Here is a 17,418-nt window from a genome sequence, read left to right on the forward strand (position 1 = left end):
CAGGGCCACAACATTTTTTAAAACATATCAGTCAGATCAGAGAGCAGCCAAGGAATGCATCTTAAGAGAAATGTGTAACTGTAAATAAAAGCAAATCAATACAAGTGTTTAGACTAGTTCTCTACTATGCAAAGATTTAGGAAAAAAAAAAGACACTATTTCTCCTTTCTGGTGCTAGCCATTCTAGTTGTTAAAGACCATGTTCTCAATAAGGCATCTTTGGCTTGTTCACAAAAAAACCCCAAAAGCCTAATCACATTTATCAATAGACAGTGAAAAGCAAAAAAGACAAGCTAAATATGTGAAGTACGCTTAAGAACTCAGATACTACTATAATCAAACTTCTTTGTATCCTTCTCAAAACAGCAACAAAAAAGCAGACTCTTATATAATTTCTGATATTATATTTTATTTTTCTTGACAGCAAAAGATCCTAATCTGATCCATTTGCAATTTACTTCAATGCTTCACATAACATTTTGTCTTGACAAGGAAGTTAATTTGCAACAGCTGTATGTTGTTTAGTTTGGACAACTCAGAATTAATAGAAACAGCATTGTGAACATCTTGAAAAAAACTCTGTAAATATATTTTCACTTTTTTTTTAATTGAAGGCTATTCTTTTTGAAGTGCTGCACACATCTTTGAGGCAAAACTGATGCTATACAAGATAAAGCAGGTGTTTTCTTAACAATCAAAGCAGGTAATATCTCCAGTGGACATGAAACAATGCTCTGATACTTGGAGAGGCACATACACACACAAGAACATGAATACAGCCAATAACTCCTCTAACACAACAGTTCCCTTTTCAGCAAGTCCCCAGATGGCTCTGATAGAAAGCACAACAAATCAACCCACTCATTTGGCTCTGCTAGGCATCCTGCACTAACAGGAAAATCCCAAATTAACTGTGACAGGGAGGCCCAGTACCACAGAATGGAATGGAACTTGATAAAGTGGTTTTAGAAATATGACAAAAAACATCAGATAAACAGGTTCTCTTCAGAAACAAAAGAATACAAACTAGAAAACAAACCAGGAAGGAGCGGTGTTGATGTCCACTGTAACAAAAGTACCCCTAAGTCTTATACAAGCTCCTCACTGCCAGGTAATAGCACATAGAGGAGAGGTTTTCTATCTATAAGCAGTCTCTAAAGAGCCTCTTCAATGCAAGTCTCAGAAAAATCCATATATCTTCCACAGAATTGCATCCTTTTAAACCCAGATCTCCTAATGCAGTGTGTGAAGGAACTGAATTTTTGCTAGGGTTCCCACAGCTCTCTTCAAACACAGCCCCACACCCCTACGAACAGCATGCCAAGCTCTGTGCTTCAGTCTTACAACACTGACATATACACAGAATTACTCTGTACATTTTCACACTATAATACAGATTTCTTCTACAGAGCTAAGCTTCTTTTTAATTTACATTAAAATTTCCTGTAAATCACATTTCCAAGCTCCCCATAACAACAGCTGAATAGCTTAAAAAAAATTTCATGTCCTACTTTTTTGATCTGCACTGGCACTCATTTAACCTAAAAATTTCATTACTTAAGATGACTGCAGTCATTCCTAGGAGACGAAAAATGAGATTCATGTACATTCTCAACATAGCTAGAATAATTTGGTGTTGCTTCCTTCCTTATTAAGTTTTTTTTCATTTAACCAATTCCCTGTGATAAGGCACCACATAACAGAGTGGGAAACTTCATTTCACTCACTCCTCTTCTGTACTATTCTTTGATTAAGACTTTTCTTGCCTACCTTGATTACTGTATACTTTCCTTGGTGCAGTAATCAGAAGACATATTAACAAAGTTTTAAAAAGTGCACAAGCCACATAACTGTTTTGTCATAACCAGGAAGCTTTACATGTATCAATTGGTTTAACAATTATTTTTTAATGTTTGCTCAGTAAATAAATAATTCTTCATTCTCTGCTGAAATCTTAGGCCGTGATTACTACCACCTCTTATGCACAGATGTTATTTTGTAGAAAGTCCAGCGAGAAAATCCAGCCATGAGGTGAGGGAATGCAGCTGGGAACTGGCATGGGCAGTAACAGCTGGGACAGGGGCCCTGGGCAGAGCCAGAATGGGTCTCCTCCTCCTTGGGCAGGAGGGGAGGGGGCCCAGAAGGCCTATTACTTTTTTCTTTCTTAAGGATATGGTTTGAGGATGCTGGGGTTTCAAGCTGCTAAGGCAGAGTGGCCATAAACTTCAAGAATATTTAAACACAACTAGCATACTCAGTCTTTCATTTGTAATAGCACTTTTTTAATTATCAACCTTTCACCACCTATTCAGTACACTTCCCTTCTTAAACAGAAATATGTGCCAAAAAATAACCCCAAATCCCAAAAGATCCTTAATATCTATAAAATAAACATGTTCCATAATTGCTCACTGGAATCTTTTCATTTACCTCCCATTCTCTTCAGGAAATGTCAGTAACAGAGCTCATACTGAGCTCCAAACCTGTCCTTTGGGAGGGAAGGAGATTCATATCCCTTTTAGACCTCAGCCATCAGCCCTATCTTAATCACTGTTAAATCTTATTCATGGCATGTTTCATGTTCTGAAAGATTTTTTTTTTCCCCTCAGCAAAATAATGGCAAGTTGTCTTACAGAATTATCCCAGACATATAAAGTATTTCAGGATGCAAAATTTCTAAGTGTGCCAAATTTATTTTCATGTGTATTTTCTTCCACAAAAACTGATGTTCTTAAATTGTAACATTAGGCATGAATATTCTTATTTTTTACAGAAACCTATCAGAATAAGCAATTCTCGGGAATTTTGTGAATGATATAAGAAAAGTCTCAGGCCTCAATTCACAAGGAATTTCTGGGCAGTCATGCCTAAGTTTTAAGCATCTGACTGGGAATTAAATCCTTAAACCTCATACTTAGTCATTTTGGCACTTTATTCAGTGACTGAAAAATCAGGCAAGTCTCAGCAATCCTCCTAATACCTAGACACTTACAAAGACAGAGGCATGTCTGAAGTCCTCCTCTCCCTTAGACTGGTCTTATTTCTGTGTTAGGTATTCACAGCCAGGACGTGCTCCTGCATTCAGATGCCTTTGGATGTGTCTTTTGTTTAATACAGCTGCCTAATGCTTCTTAACACACAGAGGAGCCTTCTCTGCATCTTGAGGAAGAATGAGACATATCTCTCATCTCTAGCAAATGTGCTGCAGTCAATGAGCTGTGATCTTTCATTATCCCCTGACAAATTTCTCTTATCATGTAACTCACAGTAAAAGACTGATTGGGCCAGAAGACCAAGACTGAGGTTTGGTAGTGAGGGCTTGCAATTGCTTTCTGTGTTATATCTAACTCTGAACAACTTGTGGATTAAAGAGCCATTTGTCACTGAGCATTGCTTCATTCAGTTCTAAAAAGCCTATACTGTGTTAATGTCAACATCTTGATTGACTTCCAAACAGTTTAATGTAAATTTCTCTAATTGCCACAAGAAATACCTTGCTGTGAGTAGGTAAATATTTTTCTCCTTCTGATATTTTAGAATTTTAGAGTACCACTCCTACTCTGAGATCTTCATTAAGTCATTTATATGACTTCTCAAAGCAATCATTTAAATGATTCAAGTCAAAACCTGAGCTGGAGTTCTCTGTCAAAAATAACACATTTTTATTTTTTCCTGAAATTTCAGGCTATCCATCTGCTTGAAAACTCACATAATTGACTTCAGAAAATATTGTGGAAAATGTGATCTTTACGTAAGATTTCATCACTGCTTTATATGTGAAGTTTTAAATTTTTCAATAAATAATTTTCCACCTACAAAAAATGACCTGACACTATGGGAATAATTTGAAAAGCATTTCTGATGGTGTAAATACCATAAATACCTCTTTTCTTTAAATCTACACAGAAATATGGCAGTGTTATTTTTTGCATTCCATGTGACTAGAGAATGAAAATGTGGTTTCTTCATGATTTGTGTATTCATCTGTTTGTTACAGAATCATTTGAGAAATTATGATCAGACAAGAGACATTGGAACCAATATTTTCAAAGACTAATTAAATAAAAACTCAGAAAATCAGAAATTCAGCCTGCAATTTCAAGGTATTGCCCTGTAATTAAAACACTTAACAATCTATAAATTAGCTTGAGCACCACCTTTACTTAATATCTTAATAATTATTATCTTAATAATATTTGTCAAGATGGTATTTCAATATACTTCTTAGCATATAATAATATTCCAACATGGGGATAATTTACAACTACTCAAAGCAAATATAAGTACACCATAATCACAGGCAAAATTCTATCACAGAAGAAAGAATCAAAAGATGGTGAGTCTAGATAATAGTAGATGGGAAAACAAGTATCTTTTCTGCAGGTCTTCTTTTTTCCAGAGAATGAGAAATTAATTGAAGGCATCATACTTGAGTCTCACCCAGCTTTGTGTCAAAAAGCCTAATAGTGTCACCACATCTCAATTCTCTCACTGCAACAAAACCACTGAAAGCTGAACTGCAAATAGATGCAATTACCCTGGTAAATGTGTCCAATTTTCTGTACCAGCTTTCATTCAAGATGAACAGAAGATTCACTCAGTCTCAACAAGCTACAAAGGAGGTCTGCAATATGACAGGAAACAATAGAGATACATTCAGAAGCAGACCGTGATTTATGTGGAGGAAGAGGTGTAAAAGCTTGCACACAACTAAAGAGTGTAAAGGTTATCAAAGACTTTGCAGAATATATTAAAAGAAACTTCAGTATGAACAAAAAAAGTAGAAGCCATTACCCAGTGGAACCTAATACGTGTTTCTTTCAGTTCTTAATGAATATTAATGGAAGACAGCAATATGAGTTGTAGAGTATTTTCAGTGTTGAGGCTTTGTTTGAAAGAAAAATTATTTATTCACTTAAAAGTTGCTTCTGGACCCACTGAACTCATTGTTAAAATTACCTTGGTCTCCATGGGTATGCCCTGCAAGTAATCAACAAAAAATTTTGGTCCTCAAACCACACTTAAGTGTAAGTCATGAAATATGGCTGCATTTTTGCATGGTATGCATTTTTAAAGCAGTCACCACCCTCCATCCCCAAGATTATGACCAGCTAATGCACAGTTTATAATGCATTTCATCCTCCATCAGCTCTCCAACCCTCAATTCTTGGATCTACTTGGTACTATCTGACAGGCACTATAAAGGAGACAAGAATCACATGAGGAACGCTGCATAACAGACCAGAATGACTCTACAGCCACAGGTGTCTCCCAGTTAAGCTCACGAATGACAAAAGGGTCTGTCAGAGGATATTTTGACGTGCTGAAAGAGACATTACACTAGAAGAACTGGGGCATGGAACAGACACCTTCACTGAGTAGGACTGTGTTGTGGTTTGATGCTGGCCAGATCCAAGGCACCCTCAAAAGCCTCTAGCTCACTCCCCTCCACGGTTAGATAGAGTGGAGAAAATATAACAAAGGGTTTATGAGTTAAGGACTGAGAAAAAACACTTATAAATTACCATCAAGGGAAAATGAGCCTCAACTTAGAGATATTAAGTGAATTTATTACTAACAGAATCAGAGCAGGGCACTGAGAAGTAAAATAAGCCCTTAAAAACACCTTTCCCCGTGCCAACTCCTCTCTCCTTCCTACCGACAGCACAGAGAGACAGGAATTAGAGGTTTTGATCAGTTTATTGTTTATCACATGTGGTTTCTTTCGGGACAGAAGTCTCGGGGTCAGTGACAGAAGTCTTTCCCCTGCTGTACCACGGGGTTCCTCCCATGGGAGACAGCTCTCTGCAAACTTCTCTGTCTCATGAGCAGCAGTCTTCCTAAAACTGCTGCAACGTGAGTCCCTTCCATGGACACACAGTCCCAAAACTGCTTTGGGTCCCTCTTCCACAGGGTCAGTCCTCCAAGGACAGGCTGCTCCAGGCTGGGAGCAGGGCCCTCTCTCTCCTCTGGGTCACCTATGGGGTCACAGCCTCCTCCAGGCACCCACCTGCTCTGGTGTGGGCACCTGTCCCACGGGCTGTGGGTGGATCTCTGCATCCCCCATGGATCCCCAGGGGCTGTGGGTGGATCTCTGCATCCCCCGTGGATCCCCAGGGGCTGTGGGTGGATCTCTGCATCCCCCGTGGATCCCCAGGGGCTGTGGGTGGATCTCTGCATCCCCCGTGGATCCCCAGGGGCTGTGGGTGGATCTCTGCATCCCCCGTGGATCCCCAGGGGCTGCAGGGGAATCTCGGCTCTGGAATCTGGAGCACCTCCTGTCCCTCCTTCTGCACCGACCTTGGTGTCGGCAGAGCTGTTCTCCTCACGTGTTCTCAGTCTTACTCTGGAATTAAAACTGTGCCACCAACTTTGTTATGATTTCTTCTTAACTATGTCATCACAGAGGCATAACCAACATCTCTCATTGGCCAGCTTTGAGCAGCAGCATGTCCATCCTCAGACCCATCCTGGATTGTCTCTTCTGGACATAAAGGAAGCTTCTGGAAGCTTCTCACAGAAGCTGCTTTCGTGGCCCCCCCCCACCACCAAGGGCCAGGCCGTGTAAAACCAACACAAACTGCTACTACTTGAATGGGTAGGAAATCCCCTGCTCTGAACAGAAATGGGAATGTGGTCAGAAGAAGTGCACAGGTATGGAAGCACAGAATCATAAAACCCATGGACAACTCCATCTCTGTTTAGACAACAAAAGGTTTCAATTTATTCCTGTGGAGCAGTAAGATACTAGAAAGCTTAAAGTACTCAAAGAGTCCATGGGAATTAAGACCTCAGCCAAAAGAAATCAACAAAAAGTAAATAAATTTTATTCTTGTTATGTTGTTTCATTAAATACTGCTGACTTTCCAAAAAAAAATATTTTTTTTTCTCCTTTTTCCTTTGCTTAAGCCTTGAATCAACCTTTCTTGTGACCTTTCATGATACAATTTTCTGGCCCAGCAGTCAGCAGTCATAAGTCTTGCATCTGCGTTCACTTTCAATGATTGTTCTTCACACATGTTAATTGGGGTTTCTTGATAATAACAATTTTTTTAAAAAAAACTTTCACTGACTATATTATTTTCACATATAGGTTATTTCTGGGGAGGAAAATATATCTGACCATCTCATGTAGGGATTCATATACCTTTAGCGGTTTGATCCAATCTATAGAGTAAAGCATACTTGCATATCCATGAAAAAATCTATTAGCATTAGCAGAAAATACATTAATGACTACTAAACAACAGAAAATGCCATTAATAAAATAGAAAGTGTATGAAATGCAGTGGTAGAACAGAGGCACTTCACAGGAAATCTATATACTCAATACTATATTATTCACCAGTCATGTGATTGAAATCAGAGGTCATAATTTTTAAAATTTAAATGGCTCTTCAAGTCACCACAAAGAGATAAATTTTGAACATGACATGCCTTTGCCCACAGTCATTCAACCACCTGAAACTCTTTACAGCAGTTATCCGTTCCTGAATTACATCAAGACAACACTATAAATCAAAACCACAAATGATAAGGAACTGCAAATAGAAGCATTAAATAAATGGAACACCTACCCATCTCCACTACAGAATCAGCACAGGAAGGAAACAGAAAAACATGATAAACTGCATACAGTTTAGAAGAAGACTCCTTTCATACTATTGTTCCTAAAGTAACAGCCTCTTCACTGAAAACCCTGACGAGAAAATTGTGACAACAATATTTACTACCATATTTTTCTCAAAAGCCAGTATTTCTAAATCTCACACAGAGAATACATCTAATGGACCAATGGGACTAGGAAGATGAAAAGAAAGCCCTAGATGTTCGTAATCTTGAGTGTATGGATGGTTCCAACCACGCTTTCTATCAGTTTAAACTCCCAGATTAGATAAAGCCTGAGGTAGTATATATAAATTCTGTGTAACACACAAAAACACATTCTATGACTTGCTTTGTAATACCTGGTTGGCTGTGATAAAGGAGTTCAGTGTCAGCAAGTGCAAATCACATTTCTTTCATAGCCTGTTATAAAAATATATGTTGCAAGCAGCCTTTACCCTCACAGGCTACAGATACCATTCCAGTGCAATTTATCTATTTATGCACTTTTGCTAGTGCTGGCAGTAAACCAAAACTTCCTCTTATGAAAAAAAAAAAAAAATCCAAAACCAACCTTAATTGATGCTTCTTCTCTGAGAATAAAAGCTGATTAATCCTTTGGTCCCCAGGAGTCAGCAGTTCAGTGATTCTAAGCATTAATGCAGGCTGTTTATTTTCATAGTCTTTACTGACTTTGTTGAACTGCCATAGACCTGTCTTTCAAGTCACTCGATAGTTCAGAGTTTTCTTCATACTTCTGATCCTTTGAAAAATAAAAATGAAGATGCCCAGCTGACCTTTGATTTAGAGGAAACATTAAAAAAAGAGACCATAAGCAGAGATTTGACAAAGGATATGAACACAAATCCTCTTGGGTGTAGGCAATTGTGCTTTGACAAAGATAAGAAGTAACTGTGCCCAGTATTTAATGCAATATAACTCAGTGTACCATACAGTCTTGTTAATTTAAGCTCCTCTCTTTTGATATCAGGCATTATTATTTAAGTCCCTATACGCTGTTGGGCAAGGGCCTTTGTAAATAAGTGTTCTGTTCATTCCTTTTTGAGAGCTGAAATTATTCACACCTCCTAAACAAGGAGAGTAAACTGAACCAAGAAGTCCCGGACAAAGTGATTCCCAACACCGTCTTGATTTTGCCTGCTTATCAGCTTCAATGCCCTCAAACCATATTCAACTTCATTCACAAATGACAATTGATGACTTTTTTTTTTTAATTCAGGTGAGGAATCCAGACAACAGAATGCAGTTACACTAGTGACCCATTTGCTTCACAGGGAAGACATGGGAAATAGGGAACATTCCCTATCTAAGCCCCTTCTAAACTCTTCTCAGTTACAATGAGGAACTTTTAATCCCATTTGTAAAATGGTTAGCAATGTAGTAGAGGGAGTCTTGCTTAGAGTTTGTTCTGCCTGTCTGTTCTCTGTGAGTCTGACATGTAATTGTGCTCTTGCTACCAGGATTGCCATTATCTATTCACAACTCTGATATCACAGTATCAACTGCAGGATCTTCTAATACACCTAATACAACAAATAAAACTGTCCCCTCCTTTTTAGCAGCAGGGAAAAGTACATCATGGCCTTTGAAAAGAACTAAGAAAGAGTTATTTAGAAGTCAATTAAATTTAATCAACATTGGAATTCTAGTACATAACTAGGGATTTGATGTTCTTTGTCTGATTCTGTATTCTAATGTCTTTTGGAAGCTAATTGTAGCAGAAAAAGATTATATTCTTGCTTCTCTTTTATTAAATTAATCCATTAATGCAGGTGTTGCAAATGAGATCAGCTCAAGGCTTGAATAAACAAAATATTTCCTCAAATACCAATGAAATAAAGGCCAAGAAAAACATGTACGTTCTTGAAGGACTGAACACAAACCAATAGGATTATAGGTGTAATCAGTAAGTAACTGTGTAACCCTTGCCAATAGGAAAGCTCTGAATATTCCCACTTTCATCTGCTCTGCCTATATGCTCTTGAGCAGCTGTTCCTACAGGGTATAGGATCAGGAAAACAGAGAACAACCTGCAAATGAAAAGATAAAATCTCACTTAGTAGCCCAGGCTTGAGAGGGGCCTCCAGCCTGTAAGATTTGTCTGAAATAAGAAGGCAATTAGTGTGATATCTATTTTAAAAGTCCTAATTCCAGAAGACCTGATTGCTCTCTAAAAATACATCTAGGAATATATATCATGAATGGAGAATAGCTGTTTAAAATAAAGAACAAGACTTGAGAATATATGGTATGAATTAGCAGTGATAATTTTAGGATGGAAATAAAAGAAAAAATTAAACAGAAGTGTAGGAGAAGAAAAAACAAGACAAGACAGTCAAGGCCAAGTTCAAATGAACTTTAATCTCAAAAAGGTGACATTTATGAAAAAGATTACAATCTGCACTTAGTAACTGTAGCAGGAGGTTTACAATCTAGAAGGCTTCTGCTGGCTGTGTTTTCTACAAACACTGACATTACAGCAATTTCTTCAAGAAAAACTGTATAATGTAGCTAGACTGTATTCAAATTTATATATATATATGTGTGTTGTCCATAAACAAAATTATAAACACAATTCTGCTCCAAATTTCTTTAAATCAAAATAAATGTTCAAGTTACTTTTTTCATTATTCATTTGCTTTTTATTAAATGGAAGAAAAAAAGGTTTTGAACACTAACTTTAGAAGAGAATGTGGATTACTGCCATTCCTGAAGGGTTTCTTTTTTTCCAAGATGGATTTTCAGTAGTTCTAACAATGGCATGGGACTTGAATAAAAATTTGAAGCATAACCAGAGTCTAATTCTTAAATAAGAGTAATGCATTTTACACTGAAACTTTAAAGAACTTCTAAAACCTCAAAACTTTCCAATTAAATATACTTATTTGCAAAGTTCACACAGATGCCCACTGTTACAGGAAGCCATTGTGTGACACCTGATCTCTGGGCAGGAGATAAGATGCTTTTTCTCTGTCATTCACACAATGCCAGTGAAAACATCAATGATAAAAACTTAAAGTCCACACTTTATTCACTGAACTCTAACAGCTGAATTCACATAAAGCTTCTCCACAAACTTAGACTTGGCCATTTTTACTTTAAGAATAGAGCAAACAATACAATCCTTGTTTTGGGAATGTAGGGATCGAGAGTCTGCATTTGCAGTTCACAGTCACGTTGTCCAGAAAGCCTTGTCTGAAAAGGCACAAAGTAGTCTTGTAACCACCTTCTGTCCAGCTTCTACCAAATAATATTTGAGCCTCTTCTGTAAACGTTTTTTAAGGATTTTTGATGAATAAAACAGTTTTATCAAGAGGTTAAAATTGCTGTTATAGAAACAGTGAGAGGTTCAAAAGGCAAAGGACATAAAATGAAACACAGGAGGTGCTCTCAAACTTCAGCACTTAGCTACTGGGAATGATGACCAAGGACTGGCACAGATTCTCCAGGGGTTTTGTGGAGTCATTCATTAGAGATATTCAAAAGCTGTTTAGACAGTCCTGGGCAATCAGGTCTGGGTGACCCTGCCTGAGGAGGGAACAGGATGTGCTGACATCCTGAGATTTGTTCCAGCCTCCACCACCTGTTATACACACCATTTTTTCCCTTTAAAAATCCTACAATAAGAAATTTTAGGAAAGCAAGAGGGAAAGAAAGAAACAAAAAATAAGATAGCATTCTTCCTAATGGAAAGACAAATATTATAGTTAAGAATAACTGCCCAAACCAATTTACAGTACTTTATCTACGTACTGTTGGGCTTTTTGGTTCACAGGGGCTCCTGCTTCATGTATAAGCTAAGCATTGATTATCTAAGGAATTCTGATTAGGCAGGAAATGAAGCTCTTTTAGGCACCCCAACTTCATTAAACACAGACACTGGAGACTGAAAGTATCAAATATCAGTAAGTTAATTTCCAAGGACCAGCATATTTGATTTATTAAACAATTTTCAGCCATCACCCATTCATTTTTTGTCTTCAATTATTTAATATGAACAGTTGATTTCTTATCTTCCACTTTTGGCAAGTTTCTTGACTGCTCTTTGTGAAATAATTGGCAAAACCCTTTTAGACTTGAAAGATAAAAATTGGACCACACAAAGATATTAAACAGTTTCATTAGCTGATTTATCATTTTGAGTTTAGAGGTATGAGATGTCCCAAATGAACTAAACAGAAAACATCAATGTATGTTAACCACATTATCAGTTTAATGTGAAAGTAATATTTTAAACTACTTCTTTAAACAAAAAACACGAGATAAAAGTTAATATCTTTTAAAAGTAGCACAAAGTGAATGCAATTATTCCTTATAGAAATTATGTAGTAAGGTTTTATAAAAACTATTTTTAAGAAAACTTTAACTAGAGATACCTAGAGATTTCTTATTTTTAAATGAATTAGTCTAACAGCAATTTGTAACATTTTTGCACTCTTCTGTGCTGTTCTATAGACTATTCTCAGTGCTCCTCAAAACAATTATAATGAACTGAAACAATTCAACTTTAGTTTATCCTCAAATACCTACAGCCTGGAAAAACTGTAAACTTATATCTTTCTAAACCCTCAGGAATACATTAAATAATGTAAGCTCCTTATCACAACTCTCTTATTTTTAAAAAATGAGTTTTCCCCCTCACAGTACTTTCACAGACCTTCTGTTTTCATTTTAACTTTTGGCTATTGCAGAAGTGGTTTTTCTATACTAGTGAAGAGATTTTATCTTTAAAGTCATACAGCATTAGCAATGTTTTATTCAAAGTGATACATATCAAAATACCTTTTTCAGCATCTTCAAGAGGATTTTAAAAACTGATGGACTCATTAATTGAAATGATACTATGCTTTATCTTGCACCAAGTGTGACTCTCCAGTCATGTAAATACTGGATTTGTTTGCTGTTCTCTAATATTAATATTGACAGGAAGTAACCAGATGTAGAACAGCACTTTTAAAATTGAAAATCTATTCCCTTGTCAGTGCCAAGCATAAAAAGAATTTATCAAACTTTGACATATTCACAAGTTAGTTTTTGCCACACATTTTACTTCAATGAAAGAATGCAAGGCATTCTGTTCCTGGTGTCTTGATAACTTCAGCCTAGGGCTGTATTAAGTTAGTTTGCTGTGCAGGTCCGATGGTGTTTAAAAGATGAAGCCAATGAGATAAGTCTGGGAGCTTATTTTCTCCACATTTATAACTTTAACTGCTGCCTTACCTCAAAGTATTTAAGCAGACAGTTCATTACCACCTGAAAAGGGCTACTACATCGTATGTGAGGAGGTCACCTGAAACTGATGACTTTTAAAGGTCATACACAAAATGAATTTTGCTTTGCTGAAAGACTCTCCTTGGCAAAGTAAAAATTTTATTTTAACAGCAGCTGTAAATATTATGTAAGTAGAAATAAGAGATCTAAGCTACTTTTACCTTCTTTCATTCTCCCATGAATTTACTTTTGATCCAGTTGTGATACTCATTGATGGTGATGTTAGAAGTTGCTTTGCTCTGAATCATCGAGTAATGAATTGACATTTTCTATGATTTTGTTTCTTTTTTACAATTTGTTTAATAAATTGTTTCAATAAATCTCCTCTTACATATATTTCTGTGATAATGAAGAAGAATCATTTCCATAGTTTGGAACACTGAGAAGCTTAAAACCTGCAACAGCAGGTTCAGATGCTGTTCAGATGCTACAGATTCAGAAATGGACAGATAAGCTCCAAAATATCACAATAAGAGACTTTTTCTCAGTGTTTAACTTCAGTAATTTCCCCAGTTTTTTTCTCCCTAAGGCTATGGGAAATTTATGGAATATCAGATCACACCTGACATACAAGCCAACACATACACAGTCTAGTTCTTTACTCCCTTGTGGTCACATACATACAAACATTTTTGTTTTAGTGGATTCCAGGGCTTGAATCCTTCCCACACAGTAATGGTACTTAACTAAAACTTCTAAATTAGAACCTCTTCTCCCTCTGTGGTCAGGCGAGAAAAACTGGCACTATCAGAGAATCTCTCCTTTATCAAGACCCGTTGTGTAGCACAAATCCTAACTAACAGATAGGCACTGGTTAGACCTGGACCACCATGTCAGGAGAGAGAAAATGTTCTTAAATATTCATGTGCCACCTTGGCAGGACACACAACATACAAAATCAAATCACCTCTAACCTGTTCCAGGGATGCTAAATGCAGGATGTATGCTTTAGGTACTTATTAACATTAGGAAGGAATGAAGCACAAAAGGGAAAGGACAGATTAATTCAACTAAGAAATGTACCTCAGGTCCAACACAATGCATAGAGTTTCAGACAAGCAAAAAAATGCAGCCCAGCCTACTGAGGGTGGAATATGACAATCATAAATCAGGAATGGCAGGGCCTAAGGAGTCACGTTTGCACTGCACTCAGCCACTACACTTAAGTAGTCTGTATTCACTGACACAGATGCACTGCCTGGGGTGCAGGACGAATTTTACTTGTATAGTGAAAGATCCCAAATAAAAAAAGACTTTGGACAGAGGATGATGTTTCATCTCTATGGTAGGGCTAAACTGGCTAGTATACAAAGCCAGTAAAATGGTAAAGGAGCCACAATAGCCAGAGAAAGAATTACATCCCAAACAGCTCTAAAACATGTAAGGCCATGTCTGGATCAAGGTTACTCCTAAACATATACAGAAAGTAGAGTATACCAAGACTCAGTTCTTATATATGGATGCAGATTTCTTCAAAAACATCTAAAAAAAGCTCCTGTCAACTAGATATCATCCCACCTTGGAACATATGGATGCTGCCTGTCCTTTCCCTGGAGGATACTGCCTGAGCACACTTGCCCAGAACACTTTGCTGTTTGGCTTGTGCCTTCGGTCTTTCTGTTTGCCAGTTCCCCTCCTTACCTTCTTGGCCTTGATTTGCTGCACTTGACGATGAGCTGGCACCTCTATGCTTTTCTAAGTGTTGTAATAAACTTATTCCTGTTCTGCCAGTCTAACTCACTTTGAGGTTAAAACACCATATCCCTACAAAATTCCTTGCTCACCTTACACTCAACGTTTTTTTACTATGGATTCTCTGAAAGACAGTGGTGACATTGCTGAACGTCTAAGGTACCCACCTCCATGCCAGACATGCCAAGGAAAAGTAGCTAAAGAACATTGCCCTGGTGACAAAAACCCTACGGAAATATCACTGAATTTCAAGTGAATTTTGAGCATTCCTGTCTACCTGCCTTAAGAGGAGCTTTGCAAAAGGCACATGTGACTGCCACAACCTACAGCCTACAAAATATTAAGACTTTTGGTAGATATAAAGCTTACTGCTATCTACAGGTCAGAAAGTGCCACAAAGCTGGGTTCTATTAGCTTCCACTTTGTGTGTTTGCCTTTATAGGGTTAGAAAGTTACTGCTTCAAGGCAGCAGTGCCCAGATCTCTCTCAGTTGTCCTCCAAATTATTTGAAAGTAAGACAAAGAATTAGAAGCTTCTGAAGAATGCCTTATTCTATTTCCACTGTCATTTCTAAACAAGTGTTTGGATACACTTTTATGTACACAGAATTAAATTACAGCTTTTTTTTTTATGCCTACTGATATTCATATATATTGTATATATATTGTATATCATGGACAAAAGAGACAACAGAGTCAAAATATGAACTTATCTTTAATGCCCCAAACTGTGCCTAAGGAAATGAACAGAACCTTCAATTTAATAGCACACAATCTCTTTGTACTTCTGAATAAAGTTCTGCAGCTTGTACAGAAGTAATTTAAAGACATAGAGAAGGTACCTTCATCTCAATTCAAATAGCTGGAAAGAAAGAAAGAAGTATACAATTTTTTAGTTCTCCTGCAAAGCCCAGAAAAATGGGACACACTGCCAACATTACATTCACCACACAAAAAAAAAATTAAGTGAAGGAGGTCTTGTGACTCATGGCAAAAAAAAAATTTTGTACTACTTCAGCATAAAGTTGACATGTCCAAATGGAGTTGAAAGGTGATATTCCATTGAAGGTTGATGCTCTGTTGCAGCACTTGGAATATCTAACCCACAGAATGTGTAACAGGTCTGTAGGGACAGACATACCTATCTAGACATACCTATCTCTCTGAGATATTCTCTCTGAGAATTCTCTCTCAGAACAAACCCACAATTAAGAGTGATCTATAAAGACACCTCAGAGCTATAGAACTGGTTGCTTGCAGTGTTTCATGGCTAATTCTTTCCAGAGCATGCCATTAAAATTTGAAGAACTTAATCTATGCATAAACAGAAAGTATGTTCTCATTTCACACCTGAAATCAGAAAATCACACTCAAAATAAAATCTTATGTATTTCTTTTTCTCTCAAACCAGTACTCAGTGATCAAAATCAGTGCCCAAGGACAAGAGTAAGTTAGAAAATATGTTGTTCACTACCTTGAAAATTTATGTCATAGCTGCTAGTCAAAAATTCCTTCCAAAAGTTTTGGGAATACAGCGATCACACTGCATCTCAATGGAACAGTCTCAATTCCTAATTTTCCCTTTCCCCTCCTTCTTGAGCAAAAATGAATGCCTGAGAATTATGAAAGGATTATGTTGAGCCATTTAAACCTACTGCTTCTTAAAAAAATTTATGACAGTGACACAGTGTAAAAAAAACCCAAACATGTTAAGAAGAGGCTTACTTTTCTATTGCAAACTGTACTTTGTGAACTACAGAATTTTTTGTGCAGCCATTTACAAACAATGTTATCTTAGCTATGCCCATTTGCACTTGCAATGACATAGATCTTTTGCCAAGAGTCCCATCAGTTTTCTGGTCAAAGATTACTACAGTAAGGTTGAACTGTGTAAATCATGGACAGCCTTAGTCATAGTCTTAGCCTCTTTTTTCCCTTCAATTAGTTAGCAAGGCAAAATGCATCTATTTCACCTTTAGACTGTGAACTATCATTCTCAAGCAATAGCATTTTTGGGACTATCTGACAGGACCTAAAACTTGCTCCTTTGGCTTATTAAGCACCTACTAGCCAAGAAGTACAGATAATTTAAATACAAAACAAAGCCTTAAACCACAGGAACAACTGGAATGTCCATAACACCCTCTTAATGACTGCCTGCTTTGTTGTCCACATTGACTGTGAAACAAAGGGAAAGTTATTTTAAAGAGAACAAGAATCTGAGGAAGTATCCTAATGTATATTTCATATAACTAGGGAATCCAGGCTACCACACAAAATACTGACCATCTTGAGAGATCCAAGAAAAAGATAAAGTGCAAGTGTGGGTATATCAATGATACTGCAGGTTAATTCTTTTTCAATATGTGTGGTTTGGGTATGAAGAGTCACATCATTTGTTGTGCTTAATTTGGGCACTTTTCTGTTATAGAGTGGGACTTAACTGCTGGATTTGTTGTTTAAAACTAAAAGATCGTTACTTCTTGTCTTGGTACTTTTATTGTTGAATTTTCTGTTTGCTGTTATTTAAAAAAATAATACAGATAAAATATGGGTTTAGACTGACCTTTGTCTCATGTTTTGAATTCTGGATGTAAATTTGGACAATGTTTCAATCAACTGGAACAAAACAACTGCAGTAAAATGAAAATCTCACTTGACCAAAGTTCCTCTCTAATCATGTTGTTGTTTCCCTGGTTCCCACCTCCCCAGCACCCAGCAGTGAGCTCTGAAACACCCAGACTTGATACCCCAAACACCATTAGCTTCCCCATTCTCTTCCATGTAAACGATTTAGCTACTGCTTCACATTCCACTCCAATTTTTATCA

The 17,418-nt window shown here is 37.1% G+C and overlaps 1 long non-coding RNA gene across 1 annotated transcript; it reads right to left on the reverse strand.

The window, feature by feature from the left end:
* Window positions 1-597: 597 nt before the first annotated feature.
* LOC111926096 (uncharacterized) lies at window positions 598-6,394 on the reverse strand. Its single transcript, XR_015282804.1, has 3 exons — window positions 6,301-6,394; window positions 4,538-4,624; window positions 598-3,159 (listed from the first exon to the last, which is right to left on the reverse strand). It is a non-coding gene; the product is annotated as an uncharacterized LOC111926096 (long non-coding RNA).
* Between the last annotated feature and the right edge of the window lie 11,024 nt (window positions 6,395-17,418).

Source organism: Cyanistes caeruleus, chromosome 2 (genome assembly GCF_971803275.1).
Source record: "Cyanistes caeruleus chromosome 2, bCyaCae1.hap1.1, whole genome shotgun sequence".
Classification (NCBI taxonomy): Eukaryota; Metazoa; Chordata; class Aves; order Passeriformes; family Paridae; genus Cyanistes; species Cyanistes caeruleus.